Raw genomic sequence first — 25,161 nt, 5'->3', positions numbered from 1 at the left:
TACTGGATGGAGGTGCCCACCGATCTCTCCATCTTCACAGGCTTGGTCCGGTTCCTCCCCTGCTGGCCAGCTGCCCACTCCTCAAACTCGGTGAGGTTCATCAGTTCAGGCAGGTCTATTCCCATCTTCTCTCTCTCTCTCTCCCCTGTTGTGGTGTAACTTTTTCTGCACAAAGTTGAGAGCAGTTGTGTTGCAGCCATCTTTCTCATTCTTTCAACCTTACGAATAACGCACTGGATTGTGTGTCATCTGACTGAAGCACTTTATGTTGTCCACAATGGTTCTGGAGCAGTAGCCTCCAGAGCAATGAGCCCATGCAGGTAAAGGATAGGTTCACAGAGGAACATCATTCGCGGTGCTTGCTGGCACCTTCAATGCCTCATCTCCTCCACCCGCACCTCCCATACAGCATCCTAGCTCTCTGTGTGGACCCACGGTGACTTCTCCACCAACTAACTAGATGGACGGCAGTAGAGTTATAAGGCATCACCTTATCATGTTCAGTAGCTCTTCTATGCTTGGGCCACATGGATAGTGCCGTACTAAGGCCCATGTCCTCACTACCATTCAGTGAGGCAAGTGCGAGCAGTTGAGGGTTCACTTACCCTGGCAGCATGGATGTGGTCATTCATGCATTTCCGGCACTGCAGGGCAGTCCTCTTGTGGCGACCACGGGCACTGACCTCCCTGACGACCTCCTCTCAAGCAGGGTTGGTCACACGGCTCGGCCACTGCCTTCCATCCTCGGGTTGTAGGACTCCCCGCCTGGGCCTCCACTCCTGCATTGAGTTGAACATTGAGGGGTTGTGTCATTGAATCTGGGCTCCCTGGGGTCGCTGGGCCATCTCCTCGGGGTCGCTGGGCCATCTCCTCGGGGTCACTGGGCCATCTCCTCCTCCTGTAGTGGTTTTCTGACAAAGAGGTTGAAGCCCAGGGTCTCTAATTCTGGCACCCAGATATAATAGTGAGGCTCAGGTCATCCACCTTGCTCTGGAGACAAAATGTTGGACTGTATAATTAATGAGCCGTTTCAGGAAACCGTCGCGGTTCCCAACCCCACCGCAGGACTTAGGCCCGGAATGGAAAATTTCAGCCATTAAATTCTTACATAATAAATAATTAAGTCATTTCAGGACCAATCTGTTCATTTGAGAGGAATGTCGACATCCGATAATTCCCATTAATTGCTTCACAGAGTGTAATTACTCAGGCAGAATTATCCTTGCCTCTGTTTTTCCTGTCGTAAACAATGCTTCATTTTGATAAATTGAGCATTGTTTCAACCTGTCATATTTCCAATTTATTTCTACTTGTTTAATCATATTTTCTCACTGATCCATGACCCTCAGCATGTGAAAACCGTGCCAAAAAAAGGATCATTGACATTTCATAGGCAGAATGCCAACAAGTAACAGAGGGCATTCATTTGGGGAACTGCGGAAAATGTCATTTACTCCATGAGAGAAATGCCTCAATAACTCATGAGGTCATTTTCACAAGTGCATTAAATTCTGTGTTTCAATTCCCCTTTACACCACTCATGTGTATATTGATCTTGATTTTTATCAACATTTTTTATTACTTAAGGATGCTGCGCAAGTCTCACTAAAATCATCTCTCCACGCTGGAGGAATGAGTGCTTGCAACTTTGGAAATCCTGATGTGGATGATGAACTAAATTAATTTAAACAGCTTGTGCCAGAGTACGGTGTGCCTTAGCATGAGACATCCAATTAAAGTCGACTTCTAGGGGTTAGTTTGCACCAAATTTGTAATTCCGTTGCCCAATAATGCGCATTGGATCTGCTCATAACTATTTAAGTTGGGGGCCCAAATTAAATTTTCCACAGTTTGGGTCAACCTTATCATTGCAAATGTAAGACTGGTAAAATGGTCATGTGAACAAAATAAATCCTTCACTGGCTTGAGCACACTTCTTTTCATGGCATCTCGTGCCTATGACTTATTCCAATGATATGTATATTTTCTGATTGGTAGTCAATTAGTTTTGGGGAGGGGGGGGGGGAGAAGGAAAATACACAGAATTCAGTGTACATTTTGGAGAGGTAGGAAGGGCTAACATAATTTGCTGCGGCTGGGCAGGTAACAGGGCATTTGCTCGAGCACAATTAAGCATTTACATGTTTGGTGTGGCAAGTTGCTGAAATTGGCGCAGAGAGGGAAAAGGAATCTGGGACCTGAATTGAGCAGGGCCAGCCACTGTGTATCTCCCAAATCAATCAGGTTCCAATAAACAGTGCAAGGATTGAGAAGGAAGTGTAAATTAGAGTGAAGTGAAATCATGTCTAATCAAATACAGGGGAAAAAAGAGAAAGAGGAAAAAATAAAAGAAATAATATTTGACATTTGATAATCATAATCTTTAATATTGTCACAAGTAGGCTTATATTAACACTGCAATGAAATTACTGTGAAAATCCCCTAGTCGCCACAATCCAGCGCCTGTTCGGGTACACTGAGGGAGAAATCAGAATGTCCAATTCGCCTAACGAGCACGTCTTTCGGGACTTATGGGAGGAAACCGGAGCTAACCCATGCAGACACAGGGAGAACGTGCGGACTCCACACAGACAGTGACCCAAGCTGGGAATCGAACCTGGGTCCCTGCCGCTGTGAAGCAACAATGCTAACCACTGTGCTATCATGCCACCCAAAATAATCGTTGAAATTAAAACGTGAGGGAATAAGACTCCACTTATAACGTTTCATTTGCAGCTTCGGGAAAGTTGATTGGCTGTAATTAACATTTAGTGTTGAAATCATAATTACATTCACATGATTCAACTTTCTGGCAGTATGTAACTGCTGCGCAAATACCGTAACTTCCGTGCCATTCAGTGCATTCCAATGGTGAGGCAGACAACTTTTTTTCGTCAAGTTAATGGTGGAATTGGACAGCAACTTTTGAGTACCCACATTTAACCCGTGCATCTGCCCTTTGTCTGAAGCGATGTCCCATTTGCGCATAGCATTAGGCTCACCATTATTTTGACAACAAATGTTGGCCCCTTAAGATGTCAGTTTCCCCAAGGGCCCCAGGGAAGCCCCATAGATGTTTTTGCATTATTGAAATTGGTCTTCTACATAATATTATATTGAAACTCTTCTTTCAGGATATCCTGGAAATCCCGAATACTTATCCAGGCCTGAATTTCATGATCATTTGCAACAAAGCAAGAAGACACATTATCCTCAGAATGTGGTTAATGCAGGAGGGTATTAAACAATGGTCGTTAGCGCTTGTGGAACAAAAGCACTTGTTAATTCCATTGTGGCCGGACTCCAATTTCAAACATTTTAAGTATATTTTCAGCACTCTGCGTGAAGTTAAAAGCCTCATTGATGGAGTTTTTGTCCAACACAGCCAATTCTACCACTCGCAATATTCACCAACCCTGTTTTAATTCAATGCATTTGAAGGATAAATCTCAATGTGAGAGTTATAAAATGAGGCTTTACTGTTCAAATGAAGGTGTAAATTAGTTTCAAGTATAATAGGCAAACAGTGCCATTAAAAGAATAGGCAATTCACCTGATGAAGGAGCTGCACTCTGAAAGCTAGTGATTCGAAACAAACCTGTTGGACTGTAACCTGATTCTCCGACCCCCCGCCGGGTCGGAGAATCGTCGGGGGCTGGCGTGAATCCCGCCCCCGCCGTGTCCCGAATTCTCCGCCACCAGAGATTCGTCGGGGGCGGGAATCGCGCCGCGCCGGTCAGCGGGCCCACCCCTGGCGATTCTCCGGCCCGCGATGGGCCGAAGTCCCGCCACCGTCAACCCTCGCCCGCTGGTGTGGATTAAACCACTTACCTTACCGGCGGAAGCAGGCGGGCTCCAGAGTCCTGGGGGGGGGGGGCACGGGGCGATCTGGCCCCGGGGGGTGCCCCCACGGTGGCCTAGCCCGCGATTGGGGCCCACCGATCCGCGGGCAGGCCTGTGCCATGGGGGCACTCTTTTTCTTCCGCCTTCGCCATGGTCTTCACCATGGCGGAGTCGGAAGAGACCCCCTCCCCTGCGCATGAGCGGGGATGACATCAGCAGCCGCTTACCCCCGCCGCATGCCTGGACTTATGTAGGCCGGCAAAGTCCTTTCAGCCCTGTCTGGCGTGGCGCCAAAGGCCTTCCACGCCCACCTGTGGAGCAGAAACCACTCTGGCGCGGGCCTAGCCCCTCAAGGTGAGGGCTTGGGCCCTAAAGGTACGGAGTCTCCGCACCTTTGGGGCAGCCCGACGCCGGAGTGGTTCCCGCCACTCCATCACGCCGGGACCCCCTGCCCCGCTGGGTAGGGGAGAATCCCGCCCCTGGTGTTATAAGACTTCTTACTGTGCCCACCCCAGTCCAACGCTAGCTTCTCCACATCATTAAAACAATGATCAAAGGGATTTCATACAATCTCACACAGCCTTCGTACCCTGATATCTGCTAGAGCTTAAGTTGACAGCAATAACTGCTTTCACCTCTCTGCTGTTTTAGTGGGGTAGCGCCTCTTCCAAGAGAGTAGCGGTGGAATTTCACATGGAGTGCATGAAGCATCCGTATCAAATTATCAGCCAGCGTTATTTCGGGGCCAAATGTTTCAGTTTACAGTAAACCCACTTCAAATAGTTCTCTGCAACTCGCATTCCAATTAGGTGTATACATTTCGGCTTAAGGAGCATTCTGCCGTGCAGAACAATGCAAAGGTATACTTCAGACTAATGGCCGTCAGAAGGTGCAGTCCCGCCTCAATGCCAAGAAAAACAAATTTAAAACTTGCAAGTTTCTCTCCCCGATCCCCCCCCCCCCCCCCCTTTTTCTCGGTGGAGTTGCGGCTTTAGGAAATCTGCAAAGTGCCTTTCACAGCATTTACGGGCATGTTGAATCGACACCAGGTAGTGTCTTAATTGCCTATTTGTCTATTGAAGTGTTCTCTATTAGCTGGCTGGCCCGGGTTGTGGAAGAAGGGACGTATTGTTTGAAAGGGCCCCTTGTTTGAATGTGCGTGCGAAGCTGGCTGCTCCCTGTGTCCCCCCCGCCCACTCGCTGAAACCGCAGGCCGCTCTGCTGCACCTTTCCCTGGGACAGTAAACAAAGCTCTCTCCGCACGCAATCTCACCTCATGCATTCCCAGCCTGTGACTCAATCCGACCCGGAACACGAGCAACACGCAACAGAAATCACCTTTCTTTCTCTCTCTCTTCCCCTCCCTTTTTAATCTTTCATTTTTCCTTTTGATCTCTGCCTGCTATGTACCAACCCCCTGCCAGTGAGCCAACCTTCCCAGTGCTTGTCACACTGTACGTATGCTGTCCATCTCCTGCTCTCTCAGCATCTTGCTGCTCAGCCCACTTCCTCTCTATCTGATTTATTTCCCCTCAAAAAAAATTACAACAAAGCATTAACAAAGGTCAACATCAATGTATAATAATAAAAATCTGTATTATTGTCACAATTAGGCTTACACTGCAATGAAGTTACTGCAAAAATCCCCTAGTCGACACATTCCGGCGCCTGTTCGGGTACCCAGAGGGAGAATTCAGAATGTCCAATTTACCTAACAAGTACGTCCTTCGGGACTTGCGGGAGGAAACCGGAGCGCCCGGGGGAAACCCACGCAGACATGGGGAGAACGTGCAGACTCTGCACCGACAGTGACCCAAGCTGAGAATCGAACCTGGGACCCTGGAGCAGTGAAGTAACAGTGCTAACCACTGCGCTACCATGCTGGGAGCACTCTGTAGCACTCTGAGTCAGTTTTGGATTTTAAAAAATTACAACAAAGTATTAACAAAGGTCAACATTGATGTATTTAGAATGTCCAAAATATTATCGGTTGATGTATTTATCAATCTGTAGCACTCTGGGTCAGTTTTGGGTTCAAACGCCCATTTAAAGAACAAAGAAATGTACAGCACAGGAACAGGCCCTTCGGCCCTCCAAGCCCGTGCCGACCATGCTGCCCGACTAAACTACAATCTTCTACACTTCCTGGGTCCGTATCCCTCTATTCCCATCCTATTCATGTATTTGTCAAGATGCTCCTTAAATGTCACTATCGTCCCTGCTTCCACCACCTCCTCCGGCAGCGAGTTCCAGGCACCCACTACCCACTAACATTCAAAATGTTATTTATTTTTTTATAAATTTAGAGTACCCAATTATTTTTTTTCCAATTAAGGGGCAATTTAGCGTGGCCAATCCAACTAACCTGCACATCTTTGGGTTGTGTGGATGAGACACACACAGACATGGGGAGAATGTGCAAACTCCACACGGACAGCGACCCAGGGCTGGGATCGAACCCGGGCCATTCAAAATGTTGACAGGTAACCCAGGAATGTTTTCATATTACCTGAAGCAGTTTAAAATTGTGCCCAGTCTCCTTCTTCTTAGGCAGCTCCTCCCGGCTGGAGGGTGACTTGCTTCCGCTCTGGTTCAAAGGGTTCTGAGATGGCTGATAAGTCCAATGTGTGATCCGCAGACGCATTGTACGAGTGTAAATGTGGCTTGAATCTCGTGTTTCGAAACGCTGCGGGTAATTTTGACCGTATCCCAGGGTGCAAAATGGGCAACATTTGATCAGGTGTCTTTTAAATGCCACTCACAACTTTCGTTTCCATGGACTTCGGTCAGAAGGGATGTATATTTGCCGGCTGATCTGAGATTCAACATTTTCCTCGATTGTCGAAAGTCACGAGCTTGCACCGTGTGAATTAGTCTGACGCTGAATTACAATGCTGTAGCACGGAGGGGTGCTGCCATTTGAACATTAAACCAAGCCATATTTACCTGTTCAGGTGGACGTGGAGGAAAGTCTAAAGGCGACAAGGGATTAAATTCTTTAAAATGGGACAGGCAACTGCAAACTACCCAAAGCACACCTATTTTCAGTTTAACCAAAGTGGGTTTGGGATAGGGTAAGCGACCTGCTCTTAAGAGGCAGGTAAGGAATTCTAATATTTTAATGGGACTTTAGGAGCCATTTTAATTTAACAAGCCAGGTTTCCCGGGGGCTGAAATCTGGCAGTTGAAGGGAGACAAGAGCTGCCAGATCGAGCAGTTCGGTTTTTCTCCTGCAGTGCTTGTGGGCCAGGAGGAGCAGGAATGCTTTCCCTCGGACCTCCAAGTTAAGCTGCTGTGATTAGCTTCTTTTCCCTTAATACCCATCAGCTCCCCATGATCCGCACTCCATGCCAAGCACCATGATCTCCCCCCTCACTCTGAGCCCCCAGTTGCTGCCTTGCACAGCAGGATTCTCTTAACCAGCAACCTTTCAATTTGGCTGGCTACCGTGGAAGAAATTGGGTAAAAAGGATTAAAAATGGCAGGCCCTCCTGCCTTTGCCATATTTCCATGTGCGCCAGCAGCTAACAGCCATCCTTTGCCTTCCTGTAAATAATGGAGCTTGAATATGCCCACGCATTATTCAGAGAAGATCAGGGAGTTGGTAACATTGCTCCCTTCACCATTACTACAAAATACAGAGATTGACTCTTTCACAGAGCCAGCACAGACAGGAGTGAGTGGCCTTCTGCACTATATATTTCAAAGATTCCATGACCCCATCCAAGTTGATTTTGATTCCAACAATGAAAGGGTAATTTTAAAATCTATTGTATCTTAACAATCGCCCTACCTAATTACCACTCTCCATGTATTCTTCAACATTGCCTTGAATAGAACCATAGAATCACTACAGTGCAGAAAGAGACCATTTGGCCCTTTAAGTCTGCACCGACCCCCGAAGGAGCACCCCACTCAGGCCTCTGCCACTGCCCCATCCCCGCAACCACAGTAACTCTACCTAACCTTTTTGGACATGAAGAGACAATTTAGCATAATCCACCTAACCTGCACATCTTTGGACTGTGGGAAGAAACCAGAGCATCAGGAGGAAACCCACACAGACACGGGGGAGAACATGCAACTCCACACAGACAGTGACCCAAGGTCAGAATTGAACCCGGGTCTCTGGCACTGTGAGGTAGCAGTGCTAAACCACTGTGTCACCATGCTGTCCATAGAATTATTTATTTCTGTAACCATTCAAAACTCAATTGAGTTGAGAAATAAACAGCACATTTTATAACTCACAGCATTCCACCAGCAGTTTACAAGTTTGGTTTGGTCGTTTTCAAATTTGGCATAGAAATCTTTATACCGTCAACACCTTTTAAATCCAAGCATTAGTAATGCAGCTTAATGCAGCACCAATTTTAATGTACAGGAAAGCAACATGGAGCTTTGAATAAATGCTCTTATGTTATTTGGCCCTGAATATCTGTTTTTACCACATTTCCAGAATGACATGAATGAGTTGCATCAAGAAGCATCTGAGAAATGTCTAAAGGAACAGGGCATTTCTTTATTTGAAGTATTCATTGACTGGATTTAGGTTTAAATGCTTCCATGTCCGCAAAAGGATAGCCTTGTACAAGGAAGCCTGCTTCCAATTATCTTCAAGAGGATAATTTCATCCTGAAAGTTGTCTTTTTTTTTAATGGATGCCCCAAGGTATGGTGCTGTCAGTGCAGTTTCATGCTCAGTAAGATCATTTCCCTTTGGAACGAAGTTGGGGCGGGGCAGGGGGAGAGGCTTCATCATAGAAAAGTAGACGGTCAGTCTCTTGACATTACCCCCCACCCCTCCCACACATCACTAACAGAATGGCTCCTGAATTAAAGAAGGAGACTCTTCTAAAAAATGGCGGAATAACAGTAACAATCAAGCTTTTCTTTATTCTTCTGGGAATGAGTGGAAAATGCGAAACTGTATCCATCACTCGATGCGACTTTCTTTTAAAGATTGTGCCAAATTTTGATAAATGTTTTGAAACAAGTGAACAAATCTTCATTGTCAGTTCGCTCTCCTTTTTGAATGGTGGTCACCATCAAGTCACAAATGTAATTTTGCTTAATTTCAGGTTAACTATGCACACAGTCACACGAAGATTGAAGTTATATTATGAGTATGTTATAACATTTCAAGTATGTATACGTTGCCCACCGTTACTGAAGCACCAAAGCAGGTCAGTTAAATGAGCTGTAAATATGACTGCGCCCGGTGCCCGGGAACTATTGACTTCCCCAGCGAGGTCGTGACCAGGCGCCATTTAGTACTGGTCCTCACAAACATGGACCAGACGTAACGGCTCCGGGGTGTTTTCCCAGGCCAGGGTGGTCGGGACATGGGAGGATGGCCCCCTGGCTCTCCCTCTGGCACCCGGGCACCTTGGCACTGCCAGACAGGCAGGGGCACTTCCAGGTTGCTAGGATAGCAGTGCTGGGGTGCCCATGGGCCAGAGTGGCAAATCCAAGGGTCAGGGCCTGTGGTGGGCCATGGCTATCAAAGTGGGGATGAGGGGGGTTATGAAAGGTGGTGGGGGTGAAGGGCAGGTTTAAAGGGGCCTCATAAAGGTTGGTGGGTTATGGGTTGGAGTTCTGAAAGGGGGGAAAGGGGAGGTCTGAAAAAGGGGGGGCCCTCAGCAACCCCATTTTGAGGTGTCCTCAATTGGGGGAATGTGGAGGGGTTGACATTGCCCATGGGTGGGGGAGTGGAGGTGTGGGGGGGCCCTCAAGGTGATCTTGAGATTGGGGTACCCTTTCAAAATGGCGCCCCGATCTCTAAGGAGCCAATATGGCCAGTGAATTTAGATCGGCAGTGATGAAACAATTTCTAAGGGTGCAATTTAATGGCCGCATTGTACTTAAGTGAGAGTGCAACAATGCCGTTGAATTGCTGGAGAGGCTAAAATCAAGAACCCCGCAGGCTGCTGATCTGTTTGCGATCTAACCAGCCCGCTCCCTTTGGCGAAATTAGGTTCCCGCTTAGCGTGGCGAGAAACCAATAATCACCACTTCAGCCCAATTTCTATACAATTAATGATGTGGAGATGCCGCCGTTGGACTGCGGTGAGCACAGTAAGAAGTCTTACAACACCAGGGACTGGTTTAGCACACTGGGCTAAATCGCTGGCTTTGAAAGCAGACCAAGGCAGGCCAGCAGCATGGTTCAATTCCCGTACCAGCCTCCCCGAACAGGCGTCGGAATGTGGCGACTAGGGGCTTTTCACAGTAACTTCATTTGAAGCCTACTTGTGACAATACGCGATTTTCATTTTCATTTTCATTTAAAGTCCAACAGGTTTGTTTCAAAGCTTTCGGAGCACTGCTCCTTCCTCAGGTGAATGAAGAGGTACGTTCCAGAAACATATATATAGACAATGTCAAAGGTGCAAGACAATGCTTTGATTGCGAGCATTTGCAGGTAATTAAGTCTTTACAGATCCCGAGATAAGGGTAACCCCAGGTTAAAGAGGTGTGAATTGTCTCAAGCCAGGACAGGTGGTAGGATTTCACAAGCCCAGGCCAGATGGTGGGGGATGAATGTAATGCGCTATGAATCCAAGTACGGTTGAGGCCGTACTCATGTGTGCGGAGCTTGGCTATAAGTTTCTGCTTGGCGATTTTGCGTTGTCGCGGGTCCTGAAAGCCGCCTTGGAGAACGCTTATCCTGAGATCAGAGGCTGAATGCCCTTGACTGCTGAAGTGTTCCCCGACTGGAAGGGAACATTCCTGCCTGGCGATTGTCGGGCGATGTCCGTTCATCCGTTGTCGCAGCGTCTGCAATGTACCACGCTTCAGGACATCCTTTCCTGCAACGTATGAGGTAGGCAACGTTGGCCGAGTCGCACGAGTATGTACCGCGTACCTGGTGGGTGGTGTCCTCACGTGTAATGGTGGTACCCCTGTCGATGATCTGGCACGTCTTGCAGAGATTGCTATGGCAGGGTTGTGTGGTGTCGTGGTCGCTGTTCTGAAGGCTGGGTAGTTTGCTGCAAACAATGGCTTGTTTGAGGTTGTACGGTTGTTTGAAGGCAAGTCGTCTGGGGATGACCTTGGCAAGATGTTCATCTTCATCGATGACCTGTTGAAGGCTGAGAAGAAGATGTTGTATTTTCTCCGCTCCAAGGAAGTACTGGACGACGAAGGGTACTCTGTCGGTTGTGCCCCGGGTTTGTCTACGGAGGAGGTCGGTGCGATGTTTTGCTGTGGCGCAATGGAACTGTCGATCGATGAGTCGAGCGCCATATCCCGTTCATACAAGGGCATCTTTCAGCGCCTGTAGATGTCTGTTACGCTCCTCCTCGTCTGAGCAGATCCTGTGTATACAGAGGGCTTGTCCATAGGGGATGGCTTCTTTAATGTGTTTAGGGTGGAAGCTGGAGAAGTGGAGCATCGTGAGGTTATCCGTGGGTTTGCGGTAAAGCGAAGTGCTGAGGTGACCGTCCTTGATGGAGACGAGTGTGTCCAAGAATGCAACCGATTTTGGAGAGTAGTCCATGGTGAATGTGATGGAACTTGTTGATGTCATCGTGTAGTCGTTTCAGTGAGTCTTCGCCGTGGGTCCAAAGGAAAAAAATGTCATCGATGTATCTGGTGTCTCACGTCGGTTGAAGGTCCTGTGCGGTGAGGAGGTCTTGTTCAAACTTGTGCATGAAGATGTGATCCAGAATGAAGCGGATGAGTTACAGAATTGTGTCTGGAGATTGGCAGTTGTCGGTGTTGAGTACTGAGGTTGTTGCAGCAATGCCATCGTCATGGGGGATGCTGGTGTAGGGGACCAAGACGTCCATTGTGACGAGGATTATTCCTGGTTCAAATGGTCCATGGGTGCTGAGTTGCTGTAGGAAGTCCGTTGTGTCGCGCCAGAAGCTGGGCGTTCCTTGTACGATGGGTTTCCATTGCCTGATACGATAGGACAGTCTGGTGTATTTTCGGGAGGCAGTAGAGATCTTCAACATGGGGAGTACATGGGATGAGAGCACGTAGGGTTCTCTAAAGGTCTGGATCAAAGGTCTTAATCAGTCTGTTGAGTTGGCGGGTGTGTTCCTTGGTCGGACCTGTGGGTAACTGTCTGTAGTGTTCCTAGTTGTTGAGTTGTTGGTACACTTCTTTGCAGTAGTCCGTTCTGTTCAGTATGACGGTGGCCCCTCCTTTGTCTGCTGGTTTGATCATGATGTTGCGATTGGTCTTGAGAGCGCGGCTGGCGTTGCGTTGTGCTTGGGTGACGTTCGGGGCTGTCTTGTGAATGCGGCTGATGAATCTGGTATTGACGCGACTCCTGACGGCTTGAGCATACATGTCAAGTCTAGGGCAGCGGCCTTCCGAAGGGGTCCAATTCGACTCTTTCCTCTTCGGTTGCCACACCGCAGATCTCTCGATCTGCTGTTCCGGTTCATTGGTTGACTCATTGGGTTCACTGTTGGCCTCTTGTGGTCTGTGGAAGAATTCCCGGAGCCTCATTCGCCTGATGAATTCCTCTGTGTCTGCCGCGAGACTGACGGGTCCATTTTGGTGGTGGTGCAGAAATTGAGTCCTCTGCTGAGGACTTTGATTTCGTCTGGTTGAAGCGTGTAGTCCGATAAGTTGACAATAGATTTCCCTGTATTGTTTTCTACTGTGGTACCGGGGAGGCTTGGTTGCTGCTGGTGGTGATGCCGAGTTTCTCCAGCTTCCTGTTCTTGGTGTGCATATAGGTGGTGTAGTATCCGGCTTGCCACACCTCGTGAGATCTAACGGGATCTAATGGGATTTGCGAGACATGGGTGGGACCCAGATCCGGCTAAGCTGCATATTAAAGTGCTGCAGTACGGCACACTTTAATATGCTCTCACCGTAGTTACTCAAGGCGCGGGATCTACCCCCTGTGCTCGGAGACTCCAAGGGAGCGCCAGTTAGTACTGGTCTGCACAAATGGGGCCAGGCATCCTGGCACTTAGGGCGGGGGGGAGGGGGGTGTTGGAGGTCTTCCAGGGGGCGTTTAGGTGGTTGTGCTCTGGGCAGGGTTGTACTCTGGCACCCTTGATGCCACACTGGCACTGCAGCCCGGTACCCTGTCAGTGCCACCTGGGCACCCTGTCAGTGGTGCCTGGGGTGCCCTGCCCTTATAATATGGGGTGTTGGGGTTTCGATGACGCCTTATAGGTGAGTTGGTGTGTTGGGGGGGGGGTTCATGGATTGCGTTAGGGGGGGGCTCAAGATTGAGGCACATTGATTTTGCGTTCCCCGCTGAAGCCCTGATTTTGCGTTCCCCGCTGAAGCCGTTAGATGGCGGGGTCTTCCTCGGCACTACAAGCGCGGGAAACACTCGGCTAAACGTGCTCAACATGAAACTCTGTTTCATTTCCATCAGTGTGGTGGAAAAGCGGTGTAGATCTCACCCAACAAGCTGACGAGGACCACCCCGCTAAACACGCCCAAAATGACACCAAAACCTTTTGGTTGAATTCCACCCATGGTTTTGGATTATTACCTCCTTAAATTTCTGAGTTTTGTAATGATTTATTGAATAAATCAGCATATCTTGTGTTGGTTTAATTCCTGCAGTTTAACCAGATGGGGTTACAGCTCTCTTGAAGTTGGAGAATTAATTAACCCATGAAAAATTTTAAAATCCCATCTTCCCACAAGGGGCACTCTGCATGAAAGTATAAGACCAATTACATGGTATTCGTTTTAGTACCAATTGCCTTCATAAACTTAAGGTTAACTAATGCAAGTAGTATACATTGCAGTAAATCACTACTACCATAACATTCATAAAATTGAAAGTGATATTAAAATCTAGAAACAATACTGGATAACGACTGCAGAATAGGCAGTTCAAACTGACCTGCATTATGTTAGTTGGTGCCTGCTTTATCTGATTGCCAGGAAATCAATGCATGTGTATTTGAATGGGAGGGTTTTAAAGGTATGATGGTCATTGAATTTGCGGTACCTGGCATGGATCCTCACAATCCGTTCCAACTTGTAACTGAAGTCTTTATTTGTTACTGTAAGAACTTTCTCATGTGGAAAAGGTGCAGCTTAAAGGTTCCTCTGGCACCAGGATTTACTTGGGTTGGGGGGGGGGGGGGGGGGGGGGGGGTGCTGGCGGGGAGGGAGGGGGGGGGGTGTTGCAGGGTGGCAAAGTTTTGCAAACTCTTCCGCTGGTGCAAATCTATATCATATTTTGCGGTGAAAGTGATTGGGCCCTGAGAGAGACTAAATCTCATTAAACTTTATGGATGGCATACCTGTGACTACTAACATTAGTCTGTTTATTCAGCTCCTCCCTGCCTACAAGGTGTGTAAGTGTAATGTTGTCAATAACCTGAGGGTCACCACACCTCAGGTGAGGGGCAAGGCTTCATGAATAACCTCAGCCACTACGGGAATTGAACCCGAGCTGTTGGCCTCGCTCTGCCTCACAAACCAGCTGTCCAGCCAACTGAGCTAAACCGGCCCCCAGTACTAGAATCATAGAATTTACAGTTGAGAAGGAGGCCACCCGGCCCATCGAGTCTGCACAGGCTCCCAGAAAAAGCACCCCACCCAAGCCCACACCTCCACCCTATCCCCGCAACCCTGTGACCCCACCTAAACTAACGGCAGTTTAGCACGGCCAATCCACCTAACCTGCACATCTTTGGGGACGTGTGGGAGGAAACAAGAACACCCGGAGGAAACCCACGCAGACACGGGGAGAACGTGCAGACTCCGCACAGACTGTGACCCAAGCCGGGAATCGAACCGGAGACCCTGGAGCTGTGAAGCAACAGTGCTAGCCACCGTGCCGCCCAGACTTGTGTGTCTGACAATACATCAGTGTGTCCTGATGTGCCACAAAGGGCAACCCTTGTTTTTCCCATACCATGCACTGTTACATCCAGCTTCAATGAAAAGCGGCTTCTCTTTATGATTCTTCCCAGATGGTAGATCTTCGTGATGGAATATTTGAGCGGTGCGTTAACCTGTGGCTTTCCCCCTGCTTCAAATCAGTCATTTTAAAGTGAGTCCTGCCTGAGACAGTGCCTTGCTAAACAACTGTACTTAATTCCTTTAGAATTATGTGATTAATTAGTAGAGTACGCTTTTTATCATCTACCATTTATCAATGGCCAATGTCATGACATGAGCAAAATAGCCACACTTTGACATTTGAAAGACGGCAATTGTCATGAGTCGGGATTCAATCTGGTTTCAATAGACGTTAACATTTATTAGTGAGAACGAGCTGTTAAAAATAACACCTTTACTCTTTCCCATAGTGTTGGTGTGTTAAGTAGACATTAATAGGTTGCATGTGAAACTATGGAATTCCTTCCCTAAACCTCTCTGCCTCTCATTTTTTTTAAAACTGCGTAAAATGTACCTCTTTGACCAAATTTTTAATCACCTGCCATGATATCTTCTTTGGCTCAGTGTCAACATTTTGACTGCTAGGTCTCCTGTGAAGCACCTTGGAATGTTTTGAAAAATGTGATGAAAGTTGCCAAAGTCTGCCCCTTTTTTGAGAGAGAGCTGACTGCTGGTGATTTAACCTGAAGGTCCCCACATCTCAAGTGAGGGGGAAAAGGCGGGACCTCCGTAAATAACCCCAGCCGGTATGGGAATTGAACCTGCGCTGTTGGTGTCGCGCTGCATCATGAACCGCTATCCAGCCCACTGAGTTAACCGACCCACTGAGTCAGAGGCGCCACATAAATGCAAATGATTGCTGTTGTGCCCTGAAGCAGGGATGCAGCTAGAAGGAAACATCTTTGTCACAAGCTTCCCTTTGTTGCCCTCCCACTGCTCCACTTTTGTCAGAAAAATGCACAAGGCTGGCAGAGTGTGAGCCTTCTGCTGAAACAATCCATAGCTTTCAGGGTCTGTGCAAAATGTGGCACCAATAATGTCCTGTTAATAATAATATCACTTAATTTAAATGGAGCAGCCATATAAGGACTGTAGTTAAGGAACAGGTCAGAGGCTGGGAAGTCTGCATGGAGTAACTCACTTCCTGACTACTAAAAACTTGTCTGCCATCTACAAGAGTGTGATGGGATATTCTCCATTCGCCTGGCTGAGTGCAGCTCCAACAGCATTCAAGAATCTTGATTTTATCCAGGACAAAGCAGCCTGCTTGATCAGAACCCCTTCCAAACATTCACTTCCTCCACCACCGGAGCACAGTGGGTGCATCGTGTACCATCTATAACAGCGTTTTCCAAACTATTTTTCCTGGGACCCACTTTTGCCACTATCTGGCCTTTGGGACCTACTCCAATTTCGTTGACCTTTAATGTTACAGGTGAGCCTGCTTGGTCCTCACAATCAGGTTCACAGGATGAGATGGCAATGCACATAACAGGTGCAGACTTCAGCCGGTTACTTGGTACAGTCTTCATCTATACTCGATTAGAATGCTGATATAATAAAATATTGTTAAAGCTCATCGCAAGGCCCAACACGGTTGCGAAACGTCAGATACTTGCCAAGATACTTGCCAAGGAGCGGGATGAAAATCTTTATTGTGCAATTTAATGCTTTATTTTATTAATTTTGTGCATATTATTACCTATAATCTTTTGCAGGTGGAGCACTATCATGGCCCAAGCAAGTGAGCATAGAATGCGATTGATCGTGAACCAACCGAATAAAACTCGCAGTGAATAAATGTGGAATAGAGTCACGATTTGTGAAAGGAGTTGTGCTGCCAATTGGTGGCTGTCCTTTAATGAGCCACAAATGCCGCTGAACCATATAGTGGAATAATGTACAGCGCCCAGAAAACGTTATTACTTAGCAAGGGACATGGGATCTGGGTAGACCATTCAATCCCGCAAGCCTGTTCCGCTATTCAGTTGGATCAAGGCTTAACTCTGAGTACACACCTTGGTTGTGCAACTTATCATACATGTGCCAAATAAAAGTTAATCAAACTCAGTTTTTAAGTTTTCCATTAACCTCATCACAACAGCTGTTTGAGAGAAAATGTTTTGGATTTCTACAATCATTTGTGTAAAGGAGAGCTTCCTGAATAACCTATCTCTAATCTTTAGCTTATTTGATTTATTGTCACATGTACCGAAGTACAGTAAAAAGTATTTTCATACGGCCGAGGAATGTACACAGTATGTACATAGTAGACACAAGAATAATCAACAGGGAACATCGACAAAACAGTGATTGGTTACAGTGCGGGACAAGGAGCCAAACAAAGCAAATACATGAGCACGAGCAGCATAGGGCATCGTGAATAGTGTTCTTACAGGGAACAGATCAGTCCGAGGGGGAGTCGTTGAGGAGTCTAGTAGCTGTGGGGAAGAAGCTGTTCCTATGTCTGGATGTGCGAGTCTTCAGGTTTCTGTAGCTTCTGCCTGATGGAAGGGTCTGCAAGAAGGCAATGCCTGGTTGGGAGGGGTCTCTGATAATGCTGTCTGCCTTGAGGCAGCGAGAGGTGTATACATAATCAAGTTTGTGTGATGCGTTGGGCTGAGTCACCACAGACTGCAGTTTCTTGCGATCTTGGGCCGAGCAGTTGGCTGCTGTGATGCAGCGGATAGGATGCTCTCTCTCGCACATCTGTAGACGTTTGTGAGAGTCGATGCAGACATGCCAAATTTCTTTAGCTTCCTCAGGAAGTAGAGACGTTGTTGGGCTTTCTTGACTGTTGCATCAATGTGAGTGGACCAAGACAGACTGTTGGTTATGGTGACCCCCAGGAATTTAAAGTATCGACCATCTCCACTTCGGAGCCATTGATGCAGACGGGAGTGTGTGTGGTGCCTACGCTTCCTAAAGTCGATGATAAGTTCCTTGGTCTTTCCAACATTTAGAGAAAGGTTGTTTTTGGTACACCATGCAACCAAGTGATTTATCTCCCTCCGGTAGTCTGATTCGTCGTTGTTTGAGATGCGGCCCACCACAGTCGTATCATCTGCAAACGTAAAGATTGAGTTGGAGTTAAATCTTGCCACACTGTCATAGGTGTGTAGGGAGTACAGTAGAGGACTGAGCACACATCCTTGCGGGGGCCCCCGGCGTTGAGGACTATTGTGGAGGAGGTGCTGTTGCCTATCCTGACAGATTGCAGTCTATTGGTGAGGATCCAGCTGCACAGGAATGTGCCCCCTTGTTCTGGACTCCTTGACAAGGGAAAATAGTTATTCCCTGTCCACCATATCAAATTCTTTAAACATCCAAAATACCCCAATTAGGCATGACCATTTAAATGCCCTTAATGTTGGCGAGTCACTACTGTTGCAGGCAGGGCATTCCATGCCCCTGCTACTCTCTGAGTAAAGAACCTACCTCTGACATTTGTCCTATATCTATCTCCCCTCAATTTAAAGCTATGTCCCCTTGTGCTAGCCATCACCATCCGAGGAAAAAGGCTCTCACTGTCCACCCTATTTAATCTTCTGATCATCTTGTATTCCTCTATTAAGTCACCTCTTAACCTTCTTCTCTCTAACGAAAACAGCCTCACGTCCCTCAGCCTTTCCTCATAAGATCTTCCCTCCATACCAGGTAACATCCTGGTAAATCTCCTCTGCACCCCTTTCCAATGCTTTCACATCCTTCCTATAATGCGGCAACCAGAACTGCACGCAATACTCCAAATGCGGCCGCACCAGAGTTTTGTACAGTTGCAACATGACCTCATGCTCCGAAACTCAATCCCTCTACCAATACAAGCTAACACACCGTACGCCTTCTCAACAACAATATCAACCTGGGTGGCAACTTTCAGGGATCTATGTACATGGACACCGAGATCTCTCTCCTTATCCACACTGCCAAGAATTTTACCATTACCATGTCACTCAGACTTCCAGAGGCTCGTTCTCTCTGCAAGGATCCCACTGTTTTCTTGACCTGATGGACAGACTGTTATTTTCCAGACTGCTCCGACAACTTCTTTAATGCTTTTTATGGACTAATTGTTCAAGCTAACTGCTTTCTGCCAAACGGTCACTATCTTTCCCTGTGAGGGTCAATGACGAATATTTCCTCTAGCACCAAACTAGGCAAAACGTCCAGATCATTTCCCCCTCACGAATTACAAGTGAGCTGCAATCTGCATAGGACCAAATCTTCAACTGCCTTCTGTCAGAAACACCCAAATAAATTAAACCAAACATTTTCTAACCCACACGTCCCATCTCCATGGCAAGACGGCATGCTTTGGCATTCCCGTAACAGCCTCCCCGAACAGGCGCCGGAATGTGGCGACTAGGGGCTTTTCACAATAACTTCATTTGAAGCCTACTTGTGACAATAAGCGATTTTCATTTCATGTTCCAAACAGTAATGCAAACTAATTATCTTATCTTTAAAACAACGTCTTTTATTCTGTGAACCATATGAATAATTTAAATTCCTAATGGAGGTCATAACCCTCTTTCCCAGAATTGCTGCAAAATCCAGCAAGGAACTACCATAAGGCAATAAGACATAGGAACAGAAGTAGGCCATTATGCGCATCGAGTCTGCTCCACCATTCAATGAGATAATGTTTGGTTTCACATGGTACCAAACACCAGGGTCTGGTGGCACGGGAGTGGGGAGGGGGGCGGGGGGAAGGGGGTGCGGTTGCGAGATGCGTGGTGGTGCCAAGGTTTGGTGTTGTAAACGAACATTCTCATCATCCAGCCAGAGCTTCAGACCTGAAAGACCCGCAATAACAAAAAAATCAAAATGGTCAGCAGGCAGTTCTGAATCTTTCCGGCCAGTTTCACTAACGGCTGCTCTGTGGCTTCACACATTTGGGCAGCTTTGTGGTTTGGTTTGGTTCTTTAAAAGCCCACCGGAAAATCACCAAGTTACCTGAACAGCAGAAGCAGTGCAGCACTTGTCATGAGGGTGCCCTTTGCTGAAAATCTGGTTAAAAAATGGCAAGTAAAATCCCGTAATCTCATTTTAGAGCTCCTGGCGGCATGGGGGCACAGTGGTTAGCACTGCTGCCTCACGGAGCTGACGACCCGGGATCGATCCCAGCCCCGGGTCACTGTCCATGTCGAGTTTGCACATTCTCCCAGTGTTTACGTGGGCCTCACCCCCATAACCCAAAGATGAGCAGGGTAAGTGGATTGGCCACACTAAATTGCCCCTAATTGGGAAAAGAAAAGAATTGGCTACTCTAAATTTATTTGTTTTCAAATCATTTTAGAACCAATTCAACGCAGAGTGCATTGTGCAAATGTGGAGGAGGTGAGGGGATAGAGTGGGGGTGGGGAATGACTTTTAAGGTTTAGTACCATCACGGTAGCGGGTGGCACGGTAACACAGTGATTAACCGTCCCTTTCACTATTATATACATATTTTAATGGACAAGATTTAAACATGATGCAGGTGGGTCATTGCACAAAAAACTATATTCTTGTATAGAATTACAATCATTCATACGTACAATGTACTGCATAGAAACAGACCATTCAGCCTAAATCGTCTGTCCTGGTGTCTAGGGCAAGTGCCCCCCCCCCCCACTCCCCACCCCGCTCTATTTACTTAATTCACTGGTAGGATTTTGCAGACCCTCTTGATGGTGGAATCTTAGCCCCGCTGTGACAGTACTGTAAAATCCTGCACTATTTATATATCATTCTAATCCTTTCTCCCTCATGTAGTTAGCCTTCTGCTCATTGGTTGTGCCCAACTTCCACATTCTCACCACTCGCTGGCTAAAGAGGCTCCTCCTGAATTTTCTCCTGAATTTATTGATTATGTTACATCGAAGGCGTTTTGTTTTTATCCTCTTTCCACTCCGCCGCCACCACAAGTGGAAACATCTTCTCGCTCAGCAAGTGACTTCAGCAAATTCACATGACTTTGGGAGTTCAATCCCAAACTTTTTTTCTCTCAAATCTTTCTGCTCAAGGAAACATAATTTTTGTTTCCCCAAGACTGCTCACGTCCAATTGTAGAGAGAAATTGTGAGTGTGTTGAAAGGCCGTTTACCCGTGTGGATAGCATTGTGTCCAGCTGTGCAAGAGGGCACCATGGTGTTTGAGGAGCTGGCCAGGTTTACAGCCACTTCTTTGGCAGCAAATACATTTCTCTTTTTTTTTTAATTTTAGCGCTCCTCACCCCTCAATCCCAGTCCAGTCGATCAGCCTTAAGTGCATCTCTTGTATTATTTTACAGTCTTTACTTGAAATCATAGAATCATAGAATTTACAGAGCAGAAGGAGGCTATTGGGCCTATCGAGGCCTGTCAATTGAGCTCACTAGTTGACTGTTTTTGAGTTATTGCAATGCCTTCCAAAATGCCCCAAAAAGTAAAAATCACAGACTTCCTACCAGTAAAACAGAATTAACAACATTCACTCATCATTAGCCAGTTGGCTCTGGACCTAGGGGGGGCGTGGAGGGAAATGCTGAAGGGGAGAGAGGGTAAAGGACATGGAAAGAATAGTCAGCTGATACTTTGTTTGTATCTCTTAACGACTGACTGAAGATTGGCACCGGCAGAAAGCTTGTAACAGTCCACCTGTGTACCATCATTGCCAGTGTGGCACAGTGACTGAACTAAGGAGAAAAATAATATATTTAAATTTCTACACAAAATAAAACATGACAGATTACAAAATGGACTTGTTTTGGGAATAGATCTTTTCCTTGCCCTGAAGCTGAAATTAAGGTGAACTGGAACATGGTCGATGTTTCATGCCAATTTTTGCTGTTGTGATTTTTCCAAGACTGCCAACATCTTGAAACTAGCAAGTTTAAAATTCAGAATTGCTCAGAAGGTCAACTGTTTGATGATAAAATGAACGCTCAATTTTTTAATGACCTAAGCCTACCTCTGTGACAAATAGTTTCAGTCTGAATTCATTGCTGTGAGTAAAGTGAACTGAATTTAACAAATTGAGTGGCTCAATTGGTAGCACTCGCGCTTCGGGGTAAGACGGTCAGGGAGCAAGTCCTACACTGGGGACTTGAGCTCAAAAATCAAGGCCAACACACCAGTGCAATCCGGTGGTTTTAAGAAGATGCCAAGGCAGTGGCGGACTTTAAATGAAACACACAGCTCTGCAGCCGGGGCCTCCTGCCAGTGTGGGGGAGGGGGGTGGGGTTGCAGACGGAGAGGTGACTGTTGTGGTGGGAACACCATGGGAACACCAATCTGAGCCTTGGTTGCTCTAAATTTGCTAATAGGCTCAAGAAATTCGAATGAGCTGATCAGTAGGCAATACAGAACAACATCTGGCCTCTGATTGGCAGACTCCCTTTAGAGTGGGCAAAACCGTTTGCCAGATGTTGAGAGGTGGTCGAGACTTGGAGCAGTTCAGACACGGATCTCCTGAATTGGTGTTAAGTTTCAGAACTTTCAGTCAGTAAAGGTGCAAAGCAGCAGCCAGGTTTCTGGCATTCGGTCAGGCGAGCAGCCTGAGGCAAGAGTGAAGTTGTCGACCTAACATCAGGGTATGAGCCTGTGAAGCCTTCAGTGAGGCGAGGAGGTGGCGCTGGCCAACGGCCGTGGAAGGGAGCAGTGGGGCGACTCTTGGCCTCCATGCCAGGGCTGAGGGCGAGCGGGCAGCCAACCAAAAAGAACAGGGACCGCTAGACCAGATAGCCAGCTCCAGGCTGACAGCCAGGAACACACACCGTCGTCGAGGCTCGAGGCCCGGACGTCCAAGCAATAGCTGGGAGGTGAGCAGAGCAGCAGTTGGGAGGTGCGAAGAAGGCCAGGCAAGTGCCGGCGTTGTGTCTCGGGAAATCGGCGAGCAGCGGCCAGCGGGGCGACTCAACTAGGAGCCAGGCAGCAGGGCTGAGAGTGAGGGCTGGGCAGCAATCGGACTGGGCAGCGAGGGTGGCATTTTGGGTTTCTGTGCCTTGCATTGCGTGAGCTGAGGGTGGGTGGGTCAGGAGGACATTGACGTCATTTGGGGTAGGGCTTGATATCATTGTGGGTGGGACACGTCATTGAGGGCAGAGTGTGACATGGGGCTCCCGCAAAGAGGGAGAGCGATGGCCCCCCAAAAGTGTAATTCTGACTGTACCAAGGCAATATTTTGAAGAGCAGAGGTGTTATCTCCATTGTCCTGGCTAATACCTATTCCTGCACGACACAAAAAAAAAATCACCTGGTCCATATCATACTGCTGTTTGCTGGAACTTGCTGTCATATTTCCTACAGTGAGGGCAGCACGGTGGCATAGTGGTTAACACTGCTGCATCATGGCGCTGAGGTCCCAGGTTCGATCCTGGCTCTGGGTCACTGTCCGTGTGGAGTTTGCACATTCTCCCTGAGTTTGCATGGGTTTCGTCCCCACAACCCAAAGATGTGCAGGTTAGGTGGATTGGCCACGCTAAATTGCCCCTTAATTGGAAAAAATGAATTGGGTACTCTAAATTTATAAAATAAATGTTTCCTACAGTGACTAGAACTTCAAAAGTACTTAATTGGCTGGAAGCCACTTTGGGATATCCTGAGGTTGTGAAAGGCACCATATAAATGCAAATCTTTCTACTCTCATATGTAGTCTGCTATTTCACCGCAGATCAGCCAGGTGAAGATCTTTCAGTGGACCATGTGGAACAAGATATTGGGCAGAATTCTCCGTTTCTGAGACTAAGTGCTGATGCCAATGGCGAATCCGTGGCCTTTTATGACAGAAATATTGGCGGCGCACTTGGACCGATTTGTTGAGGGGCTAGCACCGGCGTCGCATGGAGCTCAGTCGATTCCAATGAAAAAAGGTGCGGGATTGGCCAGGTCCATGATTGACACTCGGGAGACTGACAGACTGCAGCCACACACTCCCCACACACACACTTATCGAAGCCAAAACGATGCCACAGGTTATGCTGGAGCGTGCCCATACAGCTGGGTTGGCTGGGGCCAGAGGGCACCAAGGGGTGAGGAGGGGTGCCCGGGGGGGGGGGGGGGGGGACAACACCTATACAACCCCTGGCACTAGGTTTAAAGTGGGCTTTCAGCGGCGTGCGCAGCTGCTTGGCTGCCTTGCCGGCCGCGGCAATGATGCTCCGTGTCCGTCCACCCCGACCCCACAGCCCACCACCTGGCCACCCAACACTACTCCTCCCAACCCTGGCAGATGCCCCCCCCCCCCCCCCCCCCCCCCGGCCAGCGGCACAACTGTCTCCGGAGTATGGCGGCGTTGGACATTGTTCGTACTCTCTCTTTCTCAGGAGCCACCATGCCAGGTTCACAATATTTGAGAGCACACGTGGACTGCGCCGTGGGGAACTCGGCCCATCGGAGGTGCAGAGTCGCGGGTGGACCCACTAATGATATGCAAACGGTGTTTGAGTACGTGCAGCGTGTATCGCAATCGCGCCGTTTTCGAGGTGACGGAGCATCACGATTCGGCGTCAAACTGGCGCCTGCCTCGATTTTGGCATCGGAAGCTATTCTCCGCCCGTTCGCACACCCCTATTTCGGCGTCGGTTTACGGAGAACCCCACCCATTGTGTGGACATGAAGAACATCTTAAGAACTTCACAAATTAGTAATTCCACATAATGTGCTTATCCAGCATAATTTTGTGAAATAAAATGAACTTGTGTGAAAGTACTGACATTTACGTAGCACTTTCTTACATTTCTTACTTTCTCTGAATACTTCATGCATTAGTTATTGTTGAAGTGTGGTAATTCTGATGTAGGCATTTGAGTCTGCTTAAATATTTAGGTGCAGCCATAGTTAACTCCCTTCAGGTAACAAGAAGTGACCCGTTATTGTTTTAATACATGTTCACATGTTCGTACTTGAATGGTATTATATAAACTGTCTCTTACATCATATTTACTTTGGTAATCAGGAAGTGGTTAGTGTATTTGTGTAAATCCAAGCTGGTTCTGTATCAAGAAACTCAATCGTTAGTACAGATTATTTTGCAGATAGTTAGTAATCGTTCCAATATTTACTGGATTTGTCACTGAATTGATCCTCCCAGTGGCGAGTGCTGTAAAATGTTGAGTAAGTATATGTATCAAAGACCCTGGGCCCGGTTCCCTGTTTCAGAGACTAACTGCTGACGCCGGGACTGAATCGGTGGACGTCTATGACAGCAAAGTTGGCACCGCTCCCAGAGCAACTGAGGAATTGTTAATGGGCTAGCACCGGGTGCACCACGTAGAACACGACCGATTCTTTTTTTTTAAATTTAGAGTACCCAATTCATTTTTTCCAATTAAGGGGCAATTCAACGTGGCCAATCCACCTAGCCTGCACATCTTTGGATTGTGGGGACGAAACCCATGCAAACACGGGGAGAATGTGGAAACTCCACATGGACAGTGACGGGATCGAACCTGGGACCTCGGCGCTGTGAGGCAGCATGGCTAACCCACTGCGCCACCATGCTGCCCCTGAACACG

The 25,161-nt window shown here is 47.6% G+C and overlaps 1 long non-coding RNA gene across 2 annotated transcripts; it reads left to right on the top strand.

Moving 5' to 3' along the window:
• The first annotated feature begins 4,835 nt into the window (after positions 1–4,835).
• On the top strand, positions 4,836–16,724 carry LOC140394859 (uncharacterized). Of its 2 annotated transcripts, none has more exons than XR_011936046.1 (4): positions 4,836–4,892; positions 8,924–8,968; positions 10,136–10,266; positions 16,403–16,724. It is a non-coding gene; the product is annotated as an uncharacterized lncRNA (long non-coding RNA). The 2 variants fall into 2 exon arrangements; XR_011936045.1 differs by having other exon boundaries at positions 8,924–9,028.
• Positions 16,725–25,161: the final 8,437 nt, after the last annotated feature.

The sequence above is a fragment of the Scyliorhinus torazame genome, chromosome 18, assembly GCF_047496885.1.
Source record: "Scyliorhinus torazame isolate Kashiwa2021f chromosome 18, sScyTor2.1, whole genome shotgun sequence".
Taxonomy (NCBI): domain Eukaryota; kingdom Metazoa; phylum Chordata; class Chondrichthyes; order Carcharhiniformes; family Scyliorhinidae; genus Scyliorhinus; species Scyliorhinus torazame.
This window is presented reverse-complemented; position numbering and strand designations above follow the sequence as displayed.